The sequence below is a fragment of the Peromyscus californicus genome, unplaced genomic scaffold, assembly GCF_007827085.1.
Source record: "Peromyscus californicus insignis strain IS unplaced genomic scaffold, ASM782708v3 Scaffold_11__1_contigs__length_118956290, whole genome shotgun sequence".
Lineage (NCBI taxonomy): Eukaryota > Metazoa > Chordata > Mammalia > Rodentia > Cricetidae > Peromyscus > Peromyscus californicus.
In genome coordinates this window covers 30,212,678-30,231,141 of record NW_026294402.1, presented here as the reverse complement: position 1 = coordinate 30,231,141, position 18,464 = coordinate 30,212,678, and the positions used below count along the sequence as shown (strand labels likewise).

The window sequence follows — 18,464 nt, the reverse complement described above, 5'->3', positions numbered from 1 at the left end:
GAGAGTGAGGTGAAGTTTGTGTGCCCAGGATCATCTGTTCTCTCCCTAAACAGATTATTCTTTTCTCTGATTCCTCCTGGGAGGAAAACAAAACCCAAGGTCTTTCTTAGAACATGAAGCATGAGTCACTCCTGCCAGAAAGATGAAGAAAGTGCCATCAGGTGTTTAAAATGCAATTATGATTGGAAAGGTCAAGAATTAGATTTTATTTTTAGCGGGTAAACAAATGCATGTTTCTACAGTGTGAAAACCCTTTCCCCTTCCCATTCAGGTGGCTTCAGAGTGGCCAGGAACACCCTCCTGGGTTGGTCACCTGACAGATTAAGCTCACCAAGCCCAGGCTACACGTCGTGTAATTCAGCATTAAGTATCTTATTGATTCACTGAAGTGCTGCCATGGATGTTAATGGAGACAAATATTGTGACTGTGATTTTTCAAAGGGCTGAGTAATTCCCAGACATCAATAACATCTGTCATGATGTAATGCAGGGCGACCTTAAGATGCTTGACTTGGGGCCAGTCATGGAGGATGGGGCTGCTGGAAGGAAAAGATGCTGAGATATTGCTAAGTGTGGGGACTTCAGACTCTGCCCTGTTGTAGGAATGGGGCACATTCCCTCCCTCGTTGTCCACAGCTGCAATTGCAACCTAACAGGACCACTGCGATCCTAACCAACCCTGTTCCCACTTGACTGGAGCATGAATGATCCCATAGACTGCTTGTGGGGGGAGCAGGGGACTTGCTTATGGTCGATCATTCAGGTAGCCATGTGCTAGGCTAGAAGTAGGGTCTCAGAATTTCATCCCCAAGCCTGTTCTTGATACTTGTCAGTAAGATTTCTGAAATCCATTTGAATATATGGTTGGGAACAAGTGATATTTTCTTCCAAAAAGCTTCACTAAGACACTCAGGGTCAGTAATTGGAAGGAATCAATTACTCTCACACAAATTCCCCATTTCAGTCAAATTCTGCAGGCTGCCCAATCCTTCCTACCCTTGGATTCATTCTCTATACTGCTGCTCACATTATCTTGCTGCAAGATGAATCTGATCTTGTCACTCCCTAGAATGAAGACCTCCATCAGCCTCTCCATCTCTCCTCAGAATAAACACGTTCCTGGTACATCCTCACCTCCAGTCTGCAGAGTCATGTCTTGTCCCCTTTTTTCCCAGCACCTGGAGCATTACTGCTGTTCCAGGCCTGTGTAAGCTCCTAACATTGCAAATAAGCAATTCCCTATGTTTGGACTATCCTCTCCCTACCTGCTCAGGAAACTCCTACCCATCCATCAAGAGCCAGATCTACCCCACCAGCCCCCAAGAACCACCCCGCTTCTCCTGCAGATAACGAGCAGTTTCTCTGTACGGCTGCAGAACACTGTCCATCTGTTATTGATCACAATGGTTGCCTATGACACTGCATTTTTTTTTTTTTTTAATTTGAACTTCTTTGGTCAAAAATTGTTCCTTCACTTTGGCTTCAGAGGAATTGATCTTTAACTGACTGACAATCTTTCACCCTGCTGGTTAGGCTTCATAATGCTGGGAGGTGCTATGCAGGCTGCTGGGAGAGAAGACATTAATAGTTTTACCCACCACTGGACACTCCATGTTACAGTACTGACCCACCAGCCAAGATGTGCCCACTGATGCAACAGAGGCATGACTGTCCTGAGGTTGGTTACTGGCTGCTTCCTGATTGGATTTGAAGTTTGCCCAACAGGAGGGAATTTCATGCTTATACTGTGGGGAAGTCGTAAGTCCTCAAGCAGAACCTGCCATTGTTATTATTTGTTTTAATGGGCGAGTTGTGAAATTGCCTTCTAAGTATTTCTGTTTATATCGCAGACCTGGGCTACTTGCAACCTTGATCAGAGAAGCTGCTTTTGACAGTGGGCAGCAGTCAATGGAGAGATGCACGACTGTGAAAGTACTGAGAATGGGAAGTCAATGGAGAGATGCACGACTGTGAAAGTACTGAGAATGGGAAGTCAATGGAGAGATGCACGACTGTGAAAGTACTGAGAATAAGAGACAGAGTGCTCCGTCATGAGTGAAACACAACCCCCGGAAAGGGAACACTGAGGGAGAGGAAGCAGAATTTAAGAGCCTGAGGATGGATGGGGAGGAGGGCTATCATCTGGATATGAATGACATGGCCATTGCACTTAGAATCGCATGCACTGGTTGTGATGATCTGCACAAGATCTATGCAAGATCAAGCCAACTCATCCCTGAGTAGATGAGGGAGGTGATCTCTAGGAACCACCCCTGACTGAGTGGCTATTGGCTGCTGGGGTAGGGAAGATCATTCTTCTTTAGGGTGTGGCCACTGGTAGGTTTTACATACCCCAGTAAATGGCCACACACGACACACACACACACACACACACACACACACACACACACACACACACACACACACGCACACTCACACGCATGCACACAGACACAGGTAACACTAACTGAACTTAGTAGATCATCCAAAAAGAAGCTATGAAGTTAGAATGAGAGTGTGTTAAAGGAGATGCAGGCACAGTTGGAGGTTAGAAATGGGGCTACATATGATCCTATTTCATTGTATACATGTCTGAAATTCTCAAAGAATGAAATGGGGCTACATATGATCCTATTTCATTGTATACATGTCTAAAATTCTCAAAGAATGTCTGCGCTCTTGGCACATGCCGGTAGGTGCACTGTAGATAATTTCACATTGACCAGATAAATGGATCTGGAATCAGAAACCTGTTGGGGTGTGAGTTTTTATCAGGGTTTAGGGCAAGCACATTGGCCCTGGGAGATACAGGTTTTTATAGACCTGGGTCTTGAGACCCTCGTGGGATTGAAACTGGGGTCAGAAAAACAGTGCCTCACTTTGGCAGTGTGTTGGATATCTTCCAGGGTGTCTACAGGGCTAGGTGGGCCCTTGCCACCATGCTACTTGAAATTAGTGTCCTCAAGCCACCTTGGGGAACACCATCTGACATTCCAATGGAGGAAGTTGCGCATCCTGTGTTGACAGACACTCAACTTATGAGAAATAGTAACAGCCCAGTGTTCAGTAATGGGCAGGGTGTGTACATGTGCACGTGCCAGCTACAAAGGACACAGGCTGCAAGGATACAGTGGAGTAACATAGACTCATTTGTGCAAAACATTGCTTTTAACTGCCTGGTGTCTTTGGGGAAGCATCAGGAGATAGAAGGAGAAACAGTCTTGGGTGAGGAGACTGGGAGTAGAGGTCACTGAGCAGCCAGTATGAAATCATTTCAGGGTGTTAACAGCTGCCCTGGTGATGCTTCCCCAGGATACAACAGCTATTGATAGGTCCCCTTAAAGGGCAGGCACAAATTTGAACTGTGTGTGTGTGTGTGTGTGTGTGTGTGTGTGTGTGTGTGTGTGTGTGTGATACTTTTGTAGGCAAGAAGCTTTTGAGAAGAACCTTACCTTTGTGTGTGAATACTTTAGTATATTGAGGGGTGAAGAGGAGGGATTTCAGGCTGGGGAATGAGCAAGCAGAGCACTGAGGGGTGTGTGAATGCAACTGTTGAGGGAGGCCAGCCTAGGATACCCAGGACTGCTGGGAGAAGAGGAAGGAGAAACAGCCAAAGCCAGGCTGTGAGCAGCTTCGAAAGCCAAAAAAGCAAGCCTTGTTATCTCCTCCGTGATGCCTCGGGCAGCCTGCTAGCCCAACCTTATTGCTGGGGCAGGCTTCAGGGTGGCCCCTGCTGGGACAACCAATGGTGCCATCTTCACCAAGTCTGAGGCTGTCACCTGGAGATGAGAGCAGGCTTCCCCTTAATTAAGAATGTCATGGCAGCTCCCTGGCTCATGGTGACTGATGCTGCCCATCCGGCTGCCACGTGGCCGATGTGCCTACATGGTACATCATCTCCTAATTAACACATCTTGTCAGGTCCAGCGGCCAGCTTCAGTAAACATGCTCTGAGCAGCTGTCACTGGGACCCTGTGTGGGACCTGATGCCTCATTAGTGCGGAGAACGGCGGTGGCACCAGCAACGGGGGGCAAAGCAGAAGTGCTCTTTATGGGGGTGTTGGTAGGGTAAGAAGGATGCTAGATGCTGAGAAAGAACTGAGGGTCCAGTAGAGGGTTTGGCTTCAAGCACCATAAGCCTTTCTCCTTGAAGACAGGGTGGGTGGCAGCGTGGTTAGGAAAATACCCTGGATCCAGAGGCCGATTCTCATTCTGTCTCTTTCACCACCCAGGAGGCTCAGACTGTTCCAGTGAAACATGGGAGTTGCCTCTACTCACCCTGCCTGGGAGCTCTGCGGAGGGGGTCGTATGGGACAAGAGTTCATGCTATTCTGAGGAGCAACCCCCCCCCCCCCCCCCCCCCCCCCCCCCCGCCAAATGGCATCCCATGGGGATCCAAGGAAAACTCTTGAGCTTGGCTCCACCATGCTGCTTGGGACACAGCTCATTCACACTTCCACACTTTCCCACTGATTTCCTACTTGAGGTGTCTGTCCTCTACCCTCTCTCAGTGGTCCAACTCCTTCCCCTGGGAGGCCCAGCCCGCCTCACTTAAAAAGGGATGTGACAATCCTAAAACATCACCCAAACATCCCTGCTCTCCTCACCCGGACTGGCCTGGCAGTGACTGAGGAAATATATGCCTTAGCTCTTTATCCCCTGGATCTTGAGCTCTGCATGTCTACACTCTGCATCCATGACAATAGGCAGCTGATCAATGTCTGTATATTCCCTTCTCACAGCTTGCACAAGGGTGGTGAACTCAGTTTCTCTCTACAGTTTGCTCCTCCTCAGCAGCTCCTCTATAGGTCTTCCTCTAGGTCTGACCCTGGTCTTTCTTCATGCAGGACTTTTAGCAAAGACACAACATTGTCGTTCTCTCTACCTGCATGCAGGGTGGCTTTTATCTTTCCCCATCTTCCCTACGCCTGTTGGATTTGCTGTGTTTGTCTAGCACAGTCTGCTGCCTGGAGCTGGTCCCTGCTCTCTGCGGCCTCTCCATCACACTGTCCCTGTGCAGGGTCTGTCCTGGGTGAAGTCTGAGCAACTACGGATGCTGTGGAAGCATCTGGCAGCAGCAGGGAGGCCGACTTTTCCAGCCCCTCGGCAGCACCAAACCCACACAATTTGTAAATCTTCGATAATGAGCATTTAAAGGGCACATCCTAATGAAGGGATTCGGGACTGACTGGCCAGGAAATGCAGGCTGAAGATTTTAATTACAATGCTTCTGTGTTTTCAGTTTTCCTGTTCCCTCTCTTTTGCCTACTCCCTCCACCTCCTCTGTGATACACGTCTTACTTCTAGACCAGCAAAAAGCTGGTGTCGTAAGTTTTACCCCCACTAACTTGCTCTTGAGGGGACTGGGAGATTTCCTTCAGCCTGAGAGCTTGGAAGGTTTGCTTTGACAGGCCATGTACCCATGTGGGGAGAGGCAGGCCAGGACTCTGCGGGGGGCCATGCCAAGCAGATGTCCCTCCCTCAGGAAGCGCAGTGGGGGGGTCTGAGAGTGCTCAGTATGAGTGGCAAGCTGCCAGCCTTGGGAGCTTCCTGGGGTGAAGCTCTGGGGTGAGGGCTGGGGACCAGCTGAGGGCCTCCTGGGCCAAATGGGTGTTTCTTGGGCCTCTCATGGTGCCTTTCTCTTCAAGCGGCTAAATGGAGAGTGGGCGTCGAGGCAGCTGCAGGTGCATTGCTTGTGAGGGTGACTGTTCCTTGAAAGTCTCCCACTTGCTCCTCCAGGTCCGTGTCCCCCTCGTCTACACCTCAGGAGGCTGAACTGTGAGGACATTTATACCGTAGGCTTCTGGTGGGATCAGGACAGAGGCTATGGAAGGATGTGGAAGGAAGAGGAGAGTGAGGGGGAACTACGTGGTTTATTGTCTGAGCTCTCACTCGGATGTACCACTCTTACTGCAGCCCATGTTCCCTGTCAAGGTGGCTTCCCTGGGGGATGCTGGACTTCTTCTTTTGACCACTTTCTCTTGTCACCCTGTGGACCTGGAGTGTGAGTGGCTGTATCTATACCTCATGTTATTCCTCACGCACAGCCTCCTAAACACACCTTTATTATAACTCTCCATGTCATTCAGTTTAAGAGTGACCTTTGTCTTCTACCATGACCCCAATAGAACTACTTCAGGCCAGTCTGCCACCACATGTGGCCAGAGGCATTCTGTCAGCGTCAAGGATTCCCTGGATTCCAGCTGGGATGTGGGACAGAGTGCAGTCTTGTGATAAAGGTTTCCTTTTCAGATTTATGACTGAGTTTGGAAAAGTATGAGTGACTTGGTTTCACAGAAGCCGGTAAGAGTCTTTGGGATTACTCAGAGTTCCGTGCAGGAGGAACAGAGCCCCACTGTGCAGCGTGGGTAAGCTGGGAGCGAGGGCTTCTTTCGTTCAAAATGCCTTCACCTGGGCTATGGCGCCATTTTTACTTTATAGATAAGGCCACTGCAGTTGAGTGGCTTGACAGGAGTTTAAGAGGCATAGTCTCTCCAGCTCCATCTTGGGGAGGATTTAAACAGTGTTTTAGAGCACGTGAGGAAATTGCCTCCCTCTTTTTTTATCCTACCATGTTTTTCCTGCCCCTTCTGTGGTAGAAAGTCTTGATTTTGAGACTGAGAGAAGACTGCATTGGGTGAGGTCAGCTATCAGTCAGGCCCCGGGGGCCTTTCTTTCCCCAGGAACCTTGACCTGCAGCAGGCCCTGAGCCTATCAACCAGTTTTGAGAACTGAACGCTGACTGTTTGTACCTCATTCCTGAACTTTCAGAAGGTGCACAGTGGCCAAAAAGCTCACCTTACTTCCAATTGGCCATCTTGCCTGAGGTTTGGTTCAGGTCCCCAAATCCATGCAGGACCAGACTCATTAGGGTTACCATCCCTAGCAGGACCCGAGGGAAGCTCCCTCTCTACCTGACCCTGGGACCAGCTGCACCATGTGCTTGAACCCTCTCCCTCCTGACAGCTCCTCCATCTTCTGCTTTCCATTTCACCTCTGGTGGAAGCCCTGGTCAACTGGGAGAGCCAAACAGTGTCTCCCAAACATGCCCTCCCTCAAGGGTCAGCATCTGCCTCTGCCTGGGTATTCTCTACATCAACACATTAAACAACCTTTATCTCATACACAGAGACTCAGTATTTCCCTTCCGCTCTTCCTTTAGTTGTCTGTGCAATCAGTCACGAATCACTCATTGGCTCAGCTGTTCATTCTATGACTTATGGGGAATTTCTGGGGGCCAGAATTAGCAAATTTCAACCTATTTCATCTTCAAAGACCTCAGCCAGATGTGCTGCATCATTATTGCTATTTTGCACTTGAGTAAATGGAACTGAGGAGGAAGAGTCTGCTTGCCGAGGGTCCTAAGTCACACTGCTGGTAGATGTTGGAGCTGACATTTTACGAATGAACATTTGCAATCACCAGCATCTTGTGATTGGCAACCTGAAACTGCATATGCCGAGTCTGAGGCCCCTGAGATGACTTTACCCCTTTCTCCTGCAGACCGCAAGCCATTGGCTTTGTCCAGAACATAGCGAGCTCTGTGCACATTAGACAGCCAGAGAAAGGAGGAGGGAAGCCACCAATGGAGAAATGTGGGTGGGGCAGGTGGACCAATTCACCCTGACATGATTTGCATCTATAACAGAGGGGACATGTCACACTGTCACAGCTTTCTCCTTTACTGACATAATAACAATCCCCTTCCTTTGTTATCACTTTGTAGTTTTCAAAGCACTTTCAAATCCATTAGCTCATTTTATCCCCACCACAATCTAGCAAGGAGGCAGGAACTGTTGTCTTTACTTTGCAGATGAACAGGCTCGAGAGCTGTGCAATTTATCCCAGGTCCTGGAGCTTGGATGAAAACCTGTATCTCCAATTCCTCACTTATGTGCTGAACCTCAGCATCATTTTCTAGGTAGGAATGGGACAACTCCTCCAGATCAGTAGCTCTGGAAGTCCCAGCCACGCAGACTGCTTGAAGCCATGTTTCTCAGACTTGGGAGATGGTTCAGTGGATAAAACCCTCAATATCACCCATGAAGATTGAAGTTCAGACCCCCCAGAACCCATGCAAAAGCCATCAGGTTGGCAAACACCTGTGATCCCCGCACTCAGGAGGCAGAGATGATATCTCCAGGGCAAGCTGGCTAGCCAGACTCAAAGGAATTGTCAGTCTTCCAGCTTAGGGAAAGACTTCATAAAAAGTGGAAAAGATGGAAGAAGACACCTAATGCTAATTTTGGGCCTACACACACACACACACACACACACACACAACAACAACAACAACAACAACAACAACACACACAACAACAACACGCACACCAGCGCAGTCCCTACCATATATGCCCATACACATGAAAACACACAAATACATGAAATAAATGAATAAATGGACAACTAACTAACTAACTAACTAACTAACTAACTAACTAAATAAATAAATAAATAAATAACTTAGTGGTTCTCATATTTGGCACCAGATTCTTGGACTTTACTGTCAGAAGTACTGACTCAAAACTGCTACATGTTGCCTGTGAGTCCTCTCCCTATCCCCATTTCTCTGTCTCTCTCTATCTCTCTCTGATTCTCCCTCTCTCTATCTCTGTTTCTCTCTCTGTTTATATCTCTCTCTCCATTTCAATCATGGGGTCAAACCCAGGGCCCTGCCTATGCTAGGCAGTTTTCTACCACGATGCTGTGCCCACAGTCTGGAACCTACATTTCTAATGGATTCTGGTGCTGCTGGTCCTGGGGCTGTGCATTTTGAAAAGCTCTGAACTAGGGCCTGGCTTCCTGTCTGCTCTTACTGGGGCTCATATTATCAGCTAGAGTAAGAAATAGAAAGAATTGCCTCCTGTGCGTCTTTCCCAGTGGTGAGGAATTAGTGTGTGCCTTGCCTCCCTCACTGATGCCCGTGTGGTCTACAGAATGGGAAGAAAACCCCGGGCTTTTTAGTTCACATACAAGAGGAAAATGTCCACACATGTGATTATTAATTCATTGTTCAATTAAGTTATGATCTCTAAAATTATCACAATATTTGGCTCGGAGGAAAGCAGCATTGAATAGCTTGTTCCACGTAATGTGTGAATAATGTAACTTTATTACTTTTCTAGCTCACGAGTAATTGTGACTGACACATTGGCAATAACACAGGTCACCTCCCCACCCTCCCCTCTTGTTCTCAGCTTTGAGCATTTCCTCTCTTGTCTCTTTCCTTGCTCACCCCTCCCAGTTAACATCCCCCTTTCTGTGGCAGTTTCTGTTCTATCCTGGCCCAAAAGTAGCTCCAAGGAATAGGCAACGGCGTGAGGAACTATGGGCCAAGCTGTTAGGAGCGCTTGTAAAGCCTTCCCGAACTCATGCTCACACTCCTGTTTCTGACATGTCTCTTGTGTGTGCACTTCCAGCTGACCTGAGAGGCAGATGCTGTTACAGTGTGTGACAAGGTCCATACATTCTGATGAAGGTGAGTGTTTCCGTTTTCTTATTTTCTACCCCCTTTTAGTCCTGAACTCAGCCCACATGCCCCACTGTCCCACTCTAAGAAGTCCTTCACTCTTCTGAGCCCTGGGCACCTAGGCTGCAGAGAGCTGTCATCAGCACCTGGGACAGCTCCTGGGTTTGTTTTCCCTGGAGGCCCCTCAGTGTGGGGAAAAGTGCTGACAAGGCTCCCCCCACCCCGTCCGTACTTATCTCCCTTTGCCCAGCTAGTTGGAATCTAATTTTTTAAATCACTCTTTGGCCGTTCAAATCCAGCTTAAGCATTATCTTGTCTTGCTTTGCATCATCCCTCAGTGTATATTTTTGCACCAGCCAATATGTTTAGTTAGGCAGAACCCGGGTGCTGACAACTTACCCACAGTGTAGCGACGCAGAAGACAGGGAAGACATAAAGGACTGAGATGTTGTTTCATATGATTTAGACATGTTTATTTCACATGGTTTAGTCATGTTCCTGCCGCAATGTTCCTATTCAGACATCATTTCCTGCCTCTTCCCAGCTCTTCAGAAACTGCACTCCATAGGATCAGAACTGCTCTCTGGGGGAATTTCCCCATCCTGTTCTGAGCTCTGGTTTGGTGACCTGGTTTAATTCCCTTCCAAGCTCCAGTGGGAAGTGAAAATGATGACTTCTCTCCAGGTATAGCACTGCAGGCAGACTGAGGGTATGTCTTCTCTACTGCTCTGTCCACACACACTAGAAGCTGTGGAAGAGTAGACCGAGATCCCACTTTAGAGGTAAGGGTACCAAGAGCTGCCAGTTGAATACCTTGTGATGGGCACTTCATGAAGAATATCCCATGCATCCTCCATAACAATCAAATGCAAAATATAGCATTGTCCTCCATCTTATATAGCTGACCAGTGTCAGAGCCAGACACTGTGACTTCCTAACCTGCACTGTTACCATAGCACAGATGACCATTCCCCGGGGACATGTCTACCCTCCCTGCTGATGCCTGGGAAACCTCTAGACACAATTAAGTTGAAGCAGCTGATGGGCTTGGGAGGTGGAGCCAACTTGGGGAGGGGCAGGACCAATCTCCTTGGTTATTCAGGGGAAAGACCACTCCAATTGGAGAGACTGGGAAGGATTGCAAAAGGAAGGAGACTTGACTTTAGTCCCCAGGGTTTAAGGTTTGCTTTTTCCTCAGGGAAAGGATAAACGGAATCTAGCTTCTCTGGCTAGCAGTTCATAGGGTATACCTGGCAAGCAGTGTACTCGGGTGGAACACTGTTCTCACTCTACAAACCCTTTTTACACTTGTCTTCCACCAGCCTGGACCATCTGCTCTATGTTTATAAATAACTGTCTCCTACTACCCAAAATCGCATCCTTGGCTCTAGGCTCTGGGTCTGGGCCTTCTTGGTGGCCTTGCTGGAATTCTTTCCACTCCACTATGCCTCACTGTGTCTCTGGTCTCCTAGAGTGAGAGCTCAACAGAGAGAGCAAGGGGAAAGGTTACCCCTAAAGGAGCACTTCATGGAACTGGGAGTCAGAGTCACTCTGCTCAGTGAGGGAAGCATTCAGATTATGGCTCTTTTCACCCTTAAACTTCCAAACCAGGACTCATTCTGATCTGAGCATGAGAGCAAAGAACACCTTTTGAAGATGAACCTTTGTTTCTCTGCCCAGTAGGTAGGACTTAACCTTGAACTTGTGCCCCAACAAGAAGCCTGCAGTGAGGCTGGGCTTGATAACTCACCTCTAGGCAAGCACAGAAAGGCATGTGCTGCCTTCTGCAGTGGAGGGCCTGTTCTAGAGACACTCACGGGGGATTCTGGTGCTTTTGTCAAAGGAAGGCTCACAGAGAAAATTGCTGCCACAAATATAAGTGAGTGATATACAGGGGGCTTAGACTTGGGGGTTATACTGTGGCTTTAGGGGAGCCGAGGAGAGTCATTGTTTAGAGGACTGAGCGGTTTGGGCACCTCCAGGCTCCCAGCAAAGAAGAATGGGACTATAAAGCTGAATCATTAAGAGTCAGTGGACTAGAGGAAGGGATTGGTTGCATAGGTAAGGCTGGAGAAAATGATTCCTCTAAGACACAAATGTCTTCAATTTAAAGTCTGTTCCCCAAATCCACTCCCCACCCCAGAGTGACAGATGTAGGGATACAACCCAACTCTGTCATTTGCTATTTTTAGGACTTTGGGGGAAATCACATAAAGCTGCATTTCTGCCTCCTTGTTTGTGAAATGGGAGTGGTACACATTCTTCTTAGAAGTGTGAGATAATGGACACTCAGGGTAGACCCAAGGCATGACATGCATCAGGCACACAGTGAGCGTGGACTATTATTACTGCCATTTTTATTTTTTAGCCAATTATCTTTCTTTGCTATGGAGGAAATATCCCTTTCAAAGATTTTGAAGGATGAAATGAGGAGACAGGCTGGTAGCACCCACTGTATAACAGATGCCCGGGGACTGAGTCTGTCTTTTACTCCCTTCTGAGGTGTATTCTCTCGAGGGCTCTTGATGTTAACTCTGGTGGGAAATGGATAGGATGCCGTCAGCTGTATGAGAGCGTTGTCTTCAAGTGAGGCTGACATTATAGAACTCGTGTTGCCTCCTGAATCTGGCAGCTTTCTGACTCATGCTTTCTTCCTGTCTTACTGCCTTCCTATACTACCACTCACTCTGCTTTCTGTACCCACTACCAGGCTAGACTCTTTCATTATCCACTGAGCCCTTGTTTTTCTGCTGCTCTGGTCTGCTCATGGTCTGAGGGGCTGCAATGAGTCCTTTGTACCTCCTCAGAGCAGTAGGAGGTACTGGATTCGAGACTGGGTGCTCTGGCGTTGAATTTGAACCCTGGATCAACTGCTTAATGTGTACTCTTAAGAGAGCTACTTAAGGGACATTTGGCACATCAGTCTAATGAGGGCAACTGTCACAACAGGGCGTTACTGGGAGGTAAAAGCAGGTAGCACACACAAGTACCTAGGAAGATAGATGCATGCTAAGTCCGAGGTTCCTAATGCCCTCCTCCCTCTCTGGTCTTGAAGCCTGCAGAGAGAAGTGGCAGAGGCAGGGTAGATCGTTGCCTCACCTCTTTTATCATCCTCACTCTGCGACCTCGATCCCCTCATTATGCTCTGGAAAACCCATGCTGAAGGAGGTGTCTAGCCAGGAATATCTTTGAAGGTGAAGAACAGACAGAGCTTCCTATTACTGGCATGTTAAGATCTGCTTTCCGTGTGGCCTGAAGTCAGAGTGAGTGGGGGAAATTCAGAAATCAGCAGCACCAGCATTGGTGTACCATGCCAGAGTCTTCTCTTGTCTTCCTGCTCTAAAGGCCATTGTCAGCAGTGTCTGGCCATCCTCTGGCTCCTGGCTTCTTGTTCACCTAGCATGTATCATACTTCTTCCTCTGCACCAGTTCCCAATCTCTGTGCACCCTTCCTTTTCCCAGCTTTCTTCCTGTACAAGCTTCTACCCTTTGTTTGTCCAGAACTCCAACAGGAACACTTAGCTAGCTCATCCCCTTGCAAATTCCACCCATGGGAATTTCCATTCAAAGGAAAAACAATCATATCTAAATCCTGATAAAAATATAATTAGTGTTGTCTAGGCTGATGGAATCATACTTGGAGAGTAAGGGACCTATTTCTCTCTCTTGGGCTGGATGCCTCTGCAGATGGGTCACTTAAAAAATAAAGTGCATGCCTTTAATCTCAGCACTGGAGAGGCAGAAGCAGGCAGATCTCTGAGTTTCAAGACAGACTGGTCTATATAGCAAGTTTAAGGTGAGCCAGGAATACATAATTACACAATGAGACTCTGTCTCAAACTATATAAAAGGGTTAAAATGCAGAAGAGGATTGTCTGTAGCAAAAATTTATTAATACATGACTCCATCTATTTATCCAACCATCTGTTCATCTGTCTATCAATTCATCCAATTACAAATCCATCCATCTTTCCATCTAGTACACACTTATGTAATACCTGCAGTGTGCCAAACCTAGGGATGGCCGTGGGAAGACAGACGAGTAAACAGACAGTCACTGTGCAGTGTGGGCTATGCTAGGAGCACAGGTGCAGCACGAAGAATGGAGTCTGCATCAGTGGGAAGGAAAGGATGGCTTCTTAGAGGAGAGACCCTTGAATTAAAGACCGAGGAACGGAGCAAATTCAACCTTGTTGTTTTCTTTCATTGTTCCATGGATGGGACCAGGGCCAACAAAATAGAGAATCTTAAAAAAAATTATGTGTACATAGTTGTGGGTATGTGCATGTGAGTCAGGTGCCATGGAAGCCAGAAGAAGGCTGTGGGTCCCCTGAAGCTATGGGTGGTTGTGAGCTACCTGACATGGGGGTTGGGACCTGAACTTGGATGCCCTGCAAGAGCAGTGCCCGCTCCTCACTGCCAAGCTGTTTCTCCAGCACAAACTCGGTCACCTTACATCACCTTTGCCTTCTCAGGTTGTCATGGAGTTGGAATGTTTTGGGAGTGAATAGCTCAGAATAAGAAGACAACTTGCTTTTGTTTTGGGGTAGTTTAGTTTTGATTTCTCAGGATCTAAGAACACAGAACGTAAGTTCCTCTTTTTCTAGTTACCTTTCTTTTAAAAAATTGGCACATATTTAATTATACACAGCAATGAGTGCTGTGGGGTGTCTTTCTGTATGCTGTGAATATGTGTTGCTCTGATTGGTTGATAAATAAAGCTGCATTGACCTATGGCAGGGCAGGATAGGGTTAGGCGGTACATTCAAACTGAAGACGAGACTAAGAAGGGTGGAGTTGGGAGAGATGCCAGCCTGCTGCCCAAGGATCAACAAGATGCCAGCAGACCAGTAACGCCATGGCCACATGGCAACATATAGATGAATAGAAATGGTTTGAGTTAAGTTATAAGAGCTATCTAGCAAGAAACCTGACCCATAGGCCATACAGTTTATAAATAATATAAACTGTGTGTTTACCTGGGACCAAGTGGCTGTGGGACAGGGGTGGGAGAGATTTCGTCTGGATCGCAGGGCCGGGCAGGACCAGAGAAACTTCTAGCTACAAATGGGTTTCACTATGGCATGTCTGTATGCGTATATAATGTATTTTAAATCGTATTTCCACCCATTACTTCTGTTCTTTCCCTCCCTCTCCAAATGACCCCCTTCCTTCTCCCAGCCATTCTCTTTCTTGTTTTCATTCTTTTCTTTGCCTTCTTTTTAAAAGTTTAGTGACCCTGGCTGGAGAGATGGCTCAGAGGTTAAGAGGACTCACTGCTCTTCCAGAGGACCCGGTTCAATTCCCAGCATCCACATGGCAGCTCACACCTGTCTGTAATTCCAAGATCTGACACCCTCACACAGACATACACGTAGGCAAAACACCAATGCACATAAAATAAAAATAAATTATCCAAAAAATTTGGTGACCTATTATATTCTACTAGTATTTCTTATAAAAATGTATTTATTTTTATGGTGTGTGTATGTGTGTATGTGTGTGTGTGTGTATTTGTGCACATGCCATGGTGTGTATGTGGAGGTTGGAGGATGGGTTTCTGGAGTCAGTTCCCTCTTTAATCTTTACATGGGTTCTGTGGATTGAACTCAGCTCTTCAGGCCTGTAGAGCTATCTTGTCAGCCCTTATTAGTATTTCTTAAAGGATTCTGGGTAAGGGACTATTTAAATGAGCATGGTTTCCTTACCACCCACTTCCTCTTGACAAGAGTTTCCTGAAACACACCAGAGACTGGACTAGAAGGATCTTGTTCATTTCTAAAGAGCAGAAAGCTTCCAGGGTGCTCTCTTTCATCCCCTCTTGTGTTTGGGGAAGCTCTTGTCTGCCCTCTGGCTACAGTTAGTCATCTTCCTCCTTAGGCCACCCAGAACTCTTGCTGGCTCATTTTCTCTCTTGTTCATGGTGACTAGATTATTTAGAGTCTACACTGGGTCAGCCTGGTCTCACAGAAGCTGCATAGGACACGGCAACTCCATGAATATGAAGTCACATCAACAAAAAAGCTGGGATACTCAGATGCTAGGGCTGCCATTTTGCCTTAGATGGACTGAGGGGATTGCTACATCAGTATATTGTTTCAAGGGCAAGTCTCCCTTCCTTAACATTTACCTGACACATTCTGTTCATATGATGAACAGTGGTCATTATGGATCAGCTTTGGTGAGAAGGACCCCAGTTTGAAGGCATGAAATTAATTTAGTCTAGGAACCTGAGTGAAAAGGTTTCTGCTGTAGGTAGGACCATTATGTGCAGGAATTTTAAGAGCCAAGTGGTGACTGTAGCATCATCCAGTATCCTCACATCCCCGGGGCAGAAGGCCACAGTGTTTGGATAGTGAATAATTCTCATCTCCTTTTCTAGACGATGTAAGTTCTGTTTTATTTGCCAGTGTATCCCCAGGACTTGAGACTAAGCCATTTAATGACTTTTTGCTGCATGAATTAAGATCTACAAGTAATGTGAGAAGAATCACCATTTGTCTTACTGGAATCTCAGCCCTGGGCTGTGTTGACAGAGCTGGTCTCCCCCCCCCCTTTTTTGTGGTAGCTAGCCCCAAATAATCTCAAAGACCAGGCATGTGAAACACATGAGTGCTAATGGATCTGGAGACTTAAGCTCTGGAGGGCCACCTGTCACATAAGATTTGCCTTCAAAGGCCACTTGCTCTGACCTTTCCATAACATTTAAAAAAAAGAAACCTCGGTATTGACCAAATCAGCCCTATCTTCAGTGGAGGTCTAGACAGCTATTTGTACTTCTATTTGAATTTCTTGGTTCTTTTCTTTTTGTACTTCTGGGTAAGCACAGAGGAAAGAAAGTTCTTTTGCTTGACCAAATCTCATTTAAAAATTGTTTGTATTTTTTTAAATGGAACCCAATCCCTTAAGCCTTTAAAAGTAACCTCTGCTGAGCTCAATAAACCATTTCCAATGTGGCAGCTTCTAATCCAGGAGAGCTCAGAAGACAGATGCTAAAGAACCACCAATTGCATCCCAGGACAGTTGCCAAAGTCTCAGGGCTCCACAAGCTGGAGATGCGATCGCTAATCCCGACTCCATTTCTCTGCTAGCTGGCCCAACCGTGCAATTAGCATTCTCCCTGGTGTTGATTTTCTTCAAATATATTGGGCCCATCAATCACCCACTTTCCAACTCGTCTGTCTGGATCAGTCAATTACAAAGTTATTTTTGAGCCACTAGGATTCTTGTGAAATAGACACAAGAAGGAGCTAAACTCATTTCAGGTTTGACCTCTGCGGCTGGGATCTGAGGAGCTTGGTTTGCTTACACTTCATGGCCATCCAATCCGATCTGGCCTGGAGAATAGAAAGGCCACTTGCTTAATTGGGAACACTTTAATACAGATATCCATTAACTTATGCTAAATTACAGTAAAACATCTATGGAGGAACTTGATGTGACATCTGCATGAATACTAAATAACTTCATTACGATCAGCGCTGTGACAATGAATAGGAAATGAACGTGCCCAGGGAAGGCAATTCATCTCCCACCTTCTCAAGTTATTACTGTTTTTTTTTTGTTTTTTTGAGACAGGGTTTCTCTGTGTAGCTTTGCGCCTTTCCTGGAACTCACTTGGTAGCCCAGGCTGGCCTTGAACTCACAGAGATCTGCCTGGCTCTGCCTCCCGAGTGCTGGGATTAAAGGCGTGCGCCACCACCGCCCGGCCAAGTTATTACTGTTTTATTTCCCCCTGCACTGACAAAAAAAAAAAAAACCAAACCCCAAACCAAAAACAACAACAACAACAAAAAAAAACCTTCCCAAATAAGCCCATGTTTTTTTCCCTGTGTTTGTCACTTCCTGTAAGCCACTGAGTGGTTCTGGTAAGTGGCACAAAAGAGTAGTGGGTATCCTGGTGCTCTATTTTGGTTTAGGGAAGAAGGCTGTCAAGACTGACTGAACATCACACACACACACACACACACACACACACACACAGACACACACAGACACACACACACACACACACACACAGAGAGAGAGAGAGAGAGAGAGAGAGAGAGAGAGAGAGAGAGAGAGAGAGAGAGAGAGAGAGAGAGAGAACTGAAGAGTCCTCCAGTGGAACCTGCAAACAGACTGTCAGTTCAGATTAGCAACATGAAAAGCACTCCAGTCTGCTCCCTGTGCACGTTTTGCTACAGATCTGGGGGAAGAATTTGGCCTCTGAATGAAGTCTTCTTTTTCCTCCTGGGTTTCCCATCCCTGGAAAGTATGGCCAGGAGGGTCCAGTGGTCAGATGAATACTCTGTGTGGCATTTAGTCCAAATCCCACGACTTGGGCCCAAAGATACATCTTCTCCTGTGATTTGCCGTTGCTGCACATGGGTTCTCCCTGAGGCTCGGGGTTAGCCACAGGACCTCCAGCTTGAAGGTTATACCTGACTCTGGTAAGGGGAGGTGGAGGCATGGGTGAAAGCTCCACCCCACTCTCTGCCAGTTCAATAGATCTGTTCTGATGTCTCCCAAGTCTACACCCACTCCAGCACTCCCCTGTATCCCAGAACCACAGACCTGCCCCTCACAATCTTCTTCATCTTTATAATGGGACAGTAAAGCTCTCTGTGACTTGGGCCACCTAGAGTTGTCACACCCACATACAATCTGTCACCATAGCCTTGTGGTCTCAAAATATCTTCACTAGCCAGTCACCTCTCAGCACTTCCTTGTAGCTGGAGAGTTTTCTCTCTGGTTCCTCCAAACCCCGGCAGTCCAACAGCCCACTTATAAAATAAACACACAGACGCTTATATTATTTAAACTGTTTGGCCTAATGGCTCAGGTTTCTAGCTTTCTAGTTCTTACATCTTAAATGAACCCATTTCTATAAATCTATACCTTGCCACGTGGCTCGTGGCTTACCGGTATCTTCACATGCTGCTTGTCATGGTGGTGGCTGGCAGTGTCTCCCTCCGCCTTCCTGTTCTCTCAATTCTCCTCTCTTAGTCCTGCC

The 18,464-nt window shown here is 47.0% G+C and overlaps 1 protein-coding gene and 1 long non-coding RNA gene across 12 annotated transcripts in view; one reads left to right on the top strand and one right to left on the bottom strand.

The window, feature by feature from the left end:
- The window catches only part of LOC128121402 (uncharacterized), a 94,146-nt gene extending 76,971 nt beyond the window's left edge, over positions 1-17,175 (top strand). For 4 of the 6 annotated variants that reach the window (XR_008222183.1, XR_008222177.1, XR_008222180.1 and 1 more), the window contains 2 exons: positions 9,420-9,478; positions 10,014-17,175. This is a non-coding gene — a long non-coding RNA (uncharacterized LOC128121402). The remainder of the gene's footprint in view (positions 1-9,419; positions 9,479-10,013) is intronic. The other 2 variants (XR_008222179.1, XR_008222187.1) reach the window with 2 other exon arrangements.
- The window catches only part of Kirrel3 (kirre like nephrin family adhesion molecule 3), a 569,791-nt gene that overhangs the window by 190,802 nt on the left and 360,525 nt on the right, over positions 1-18,464 (bottom strand). The window lies entirely within an intron of this gene.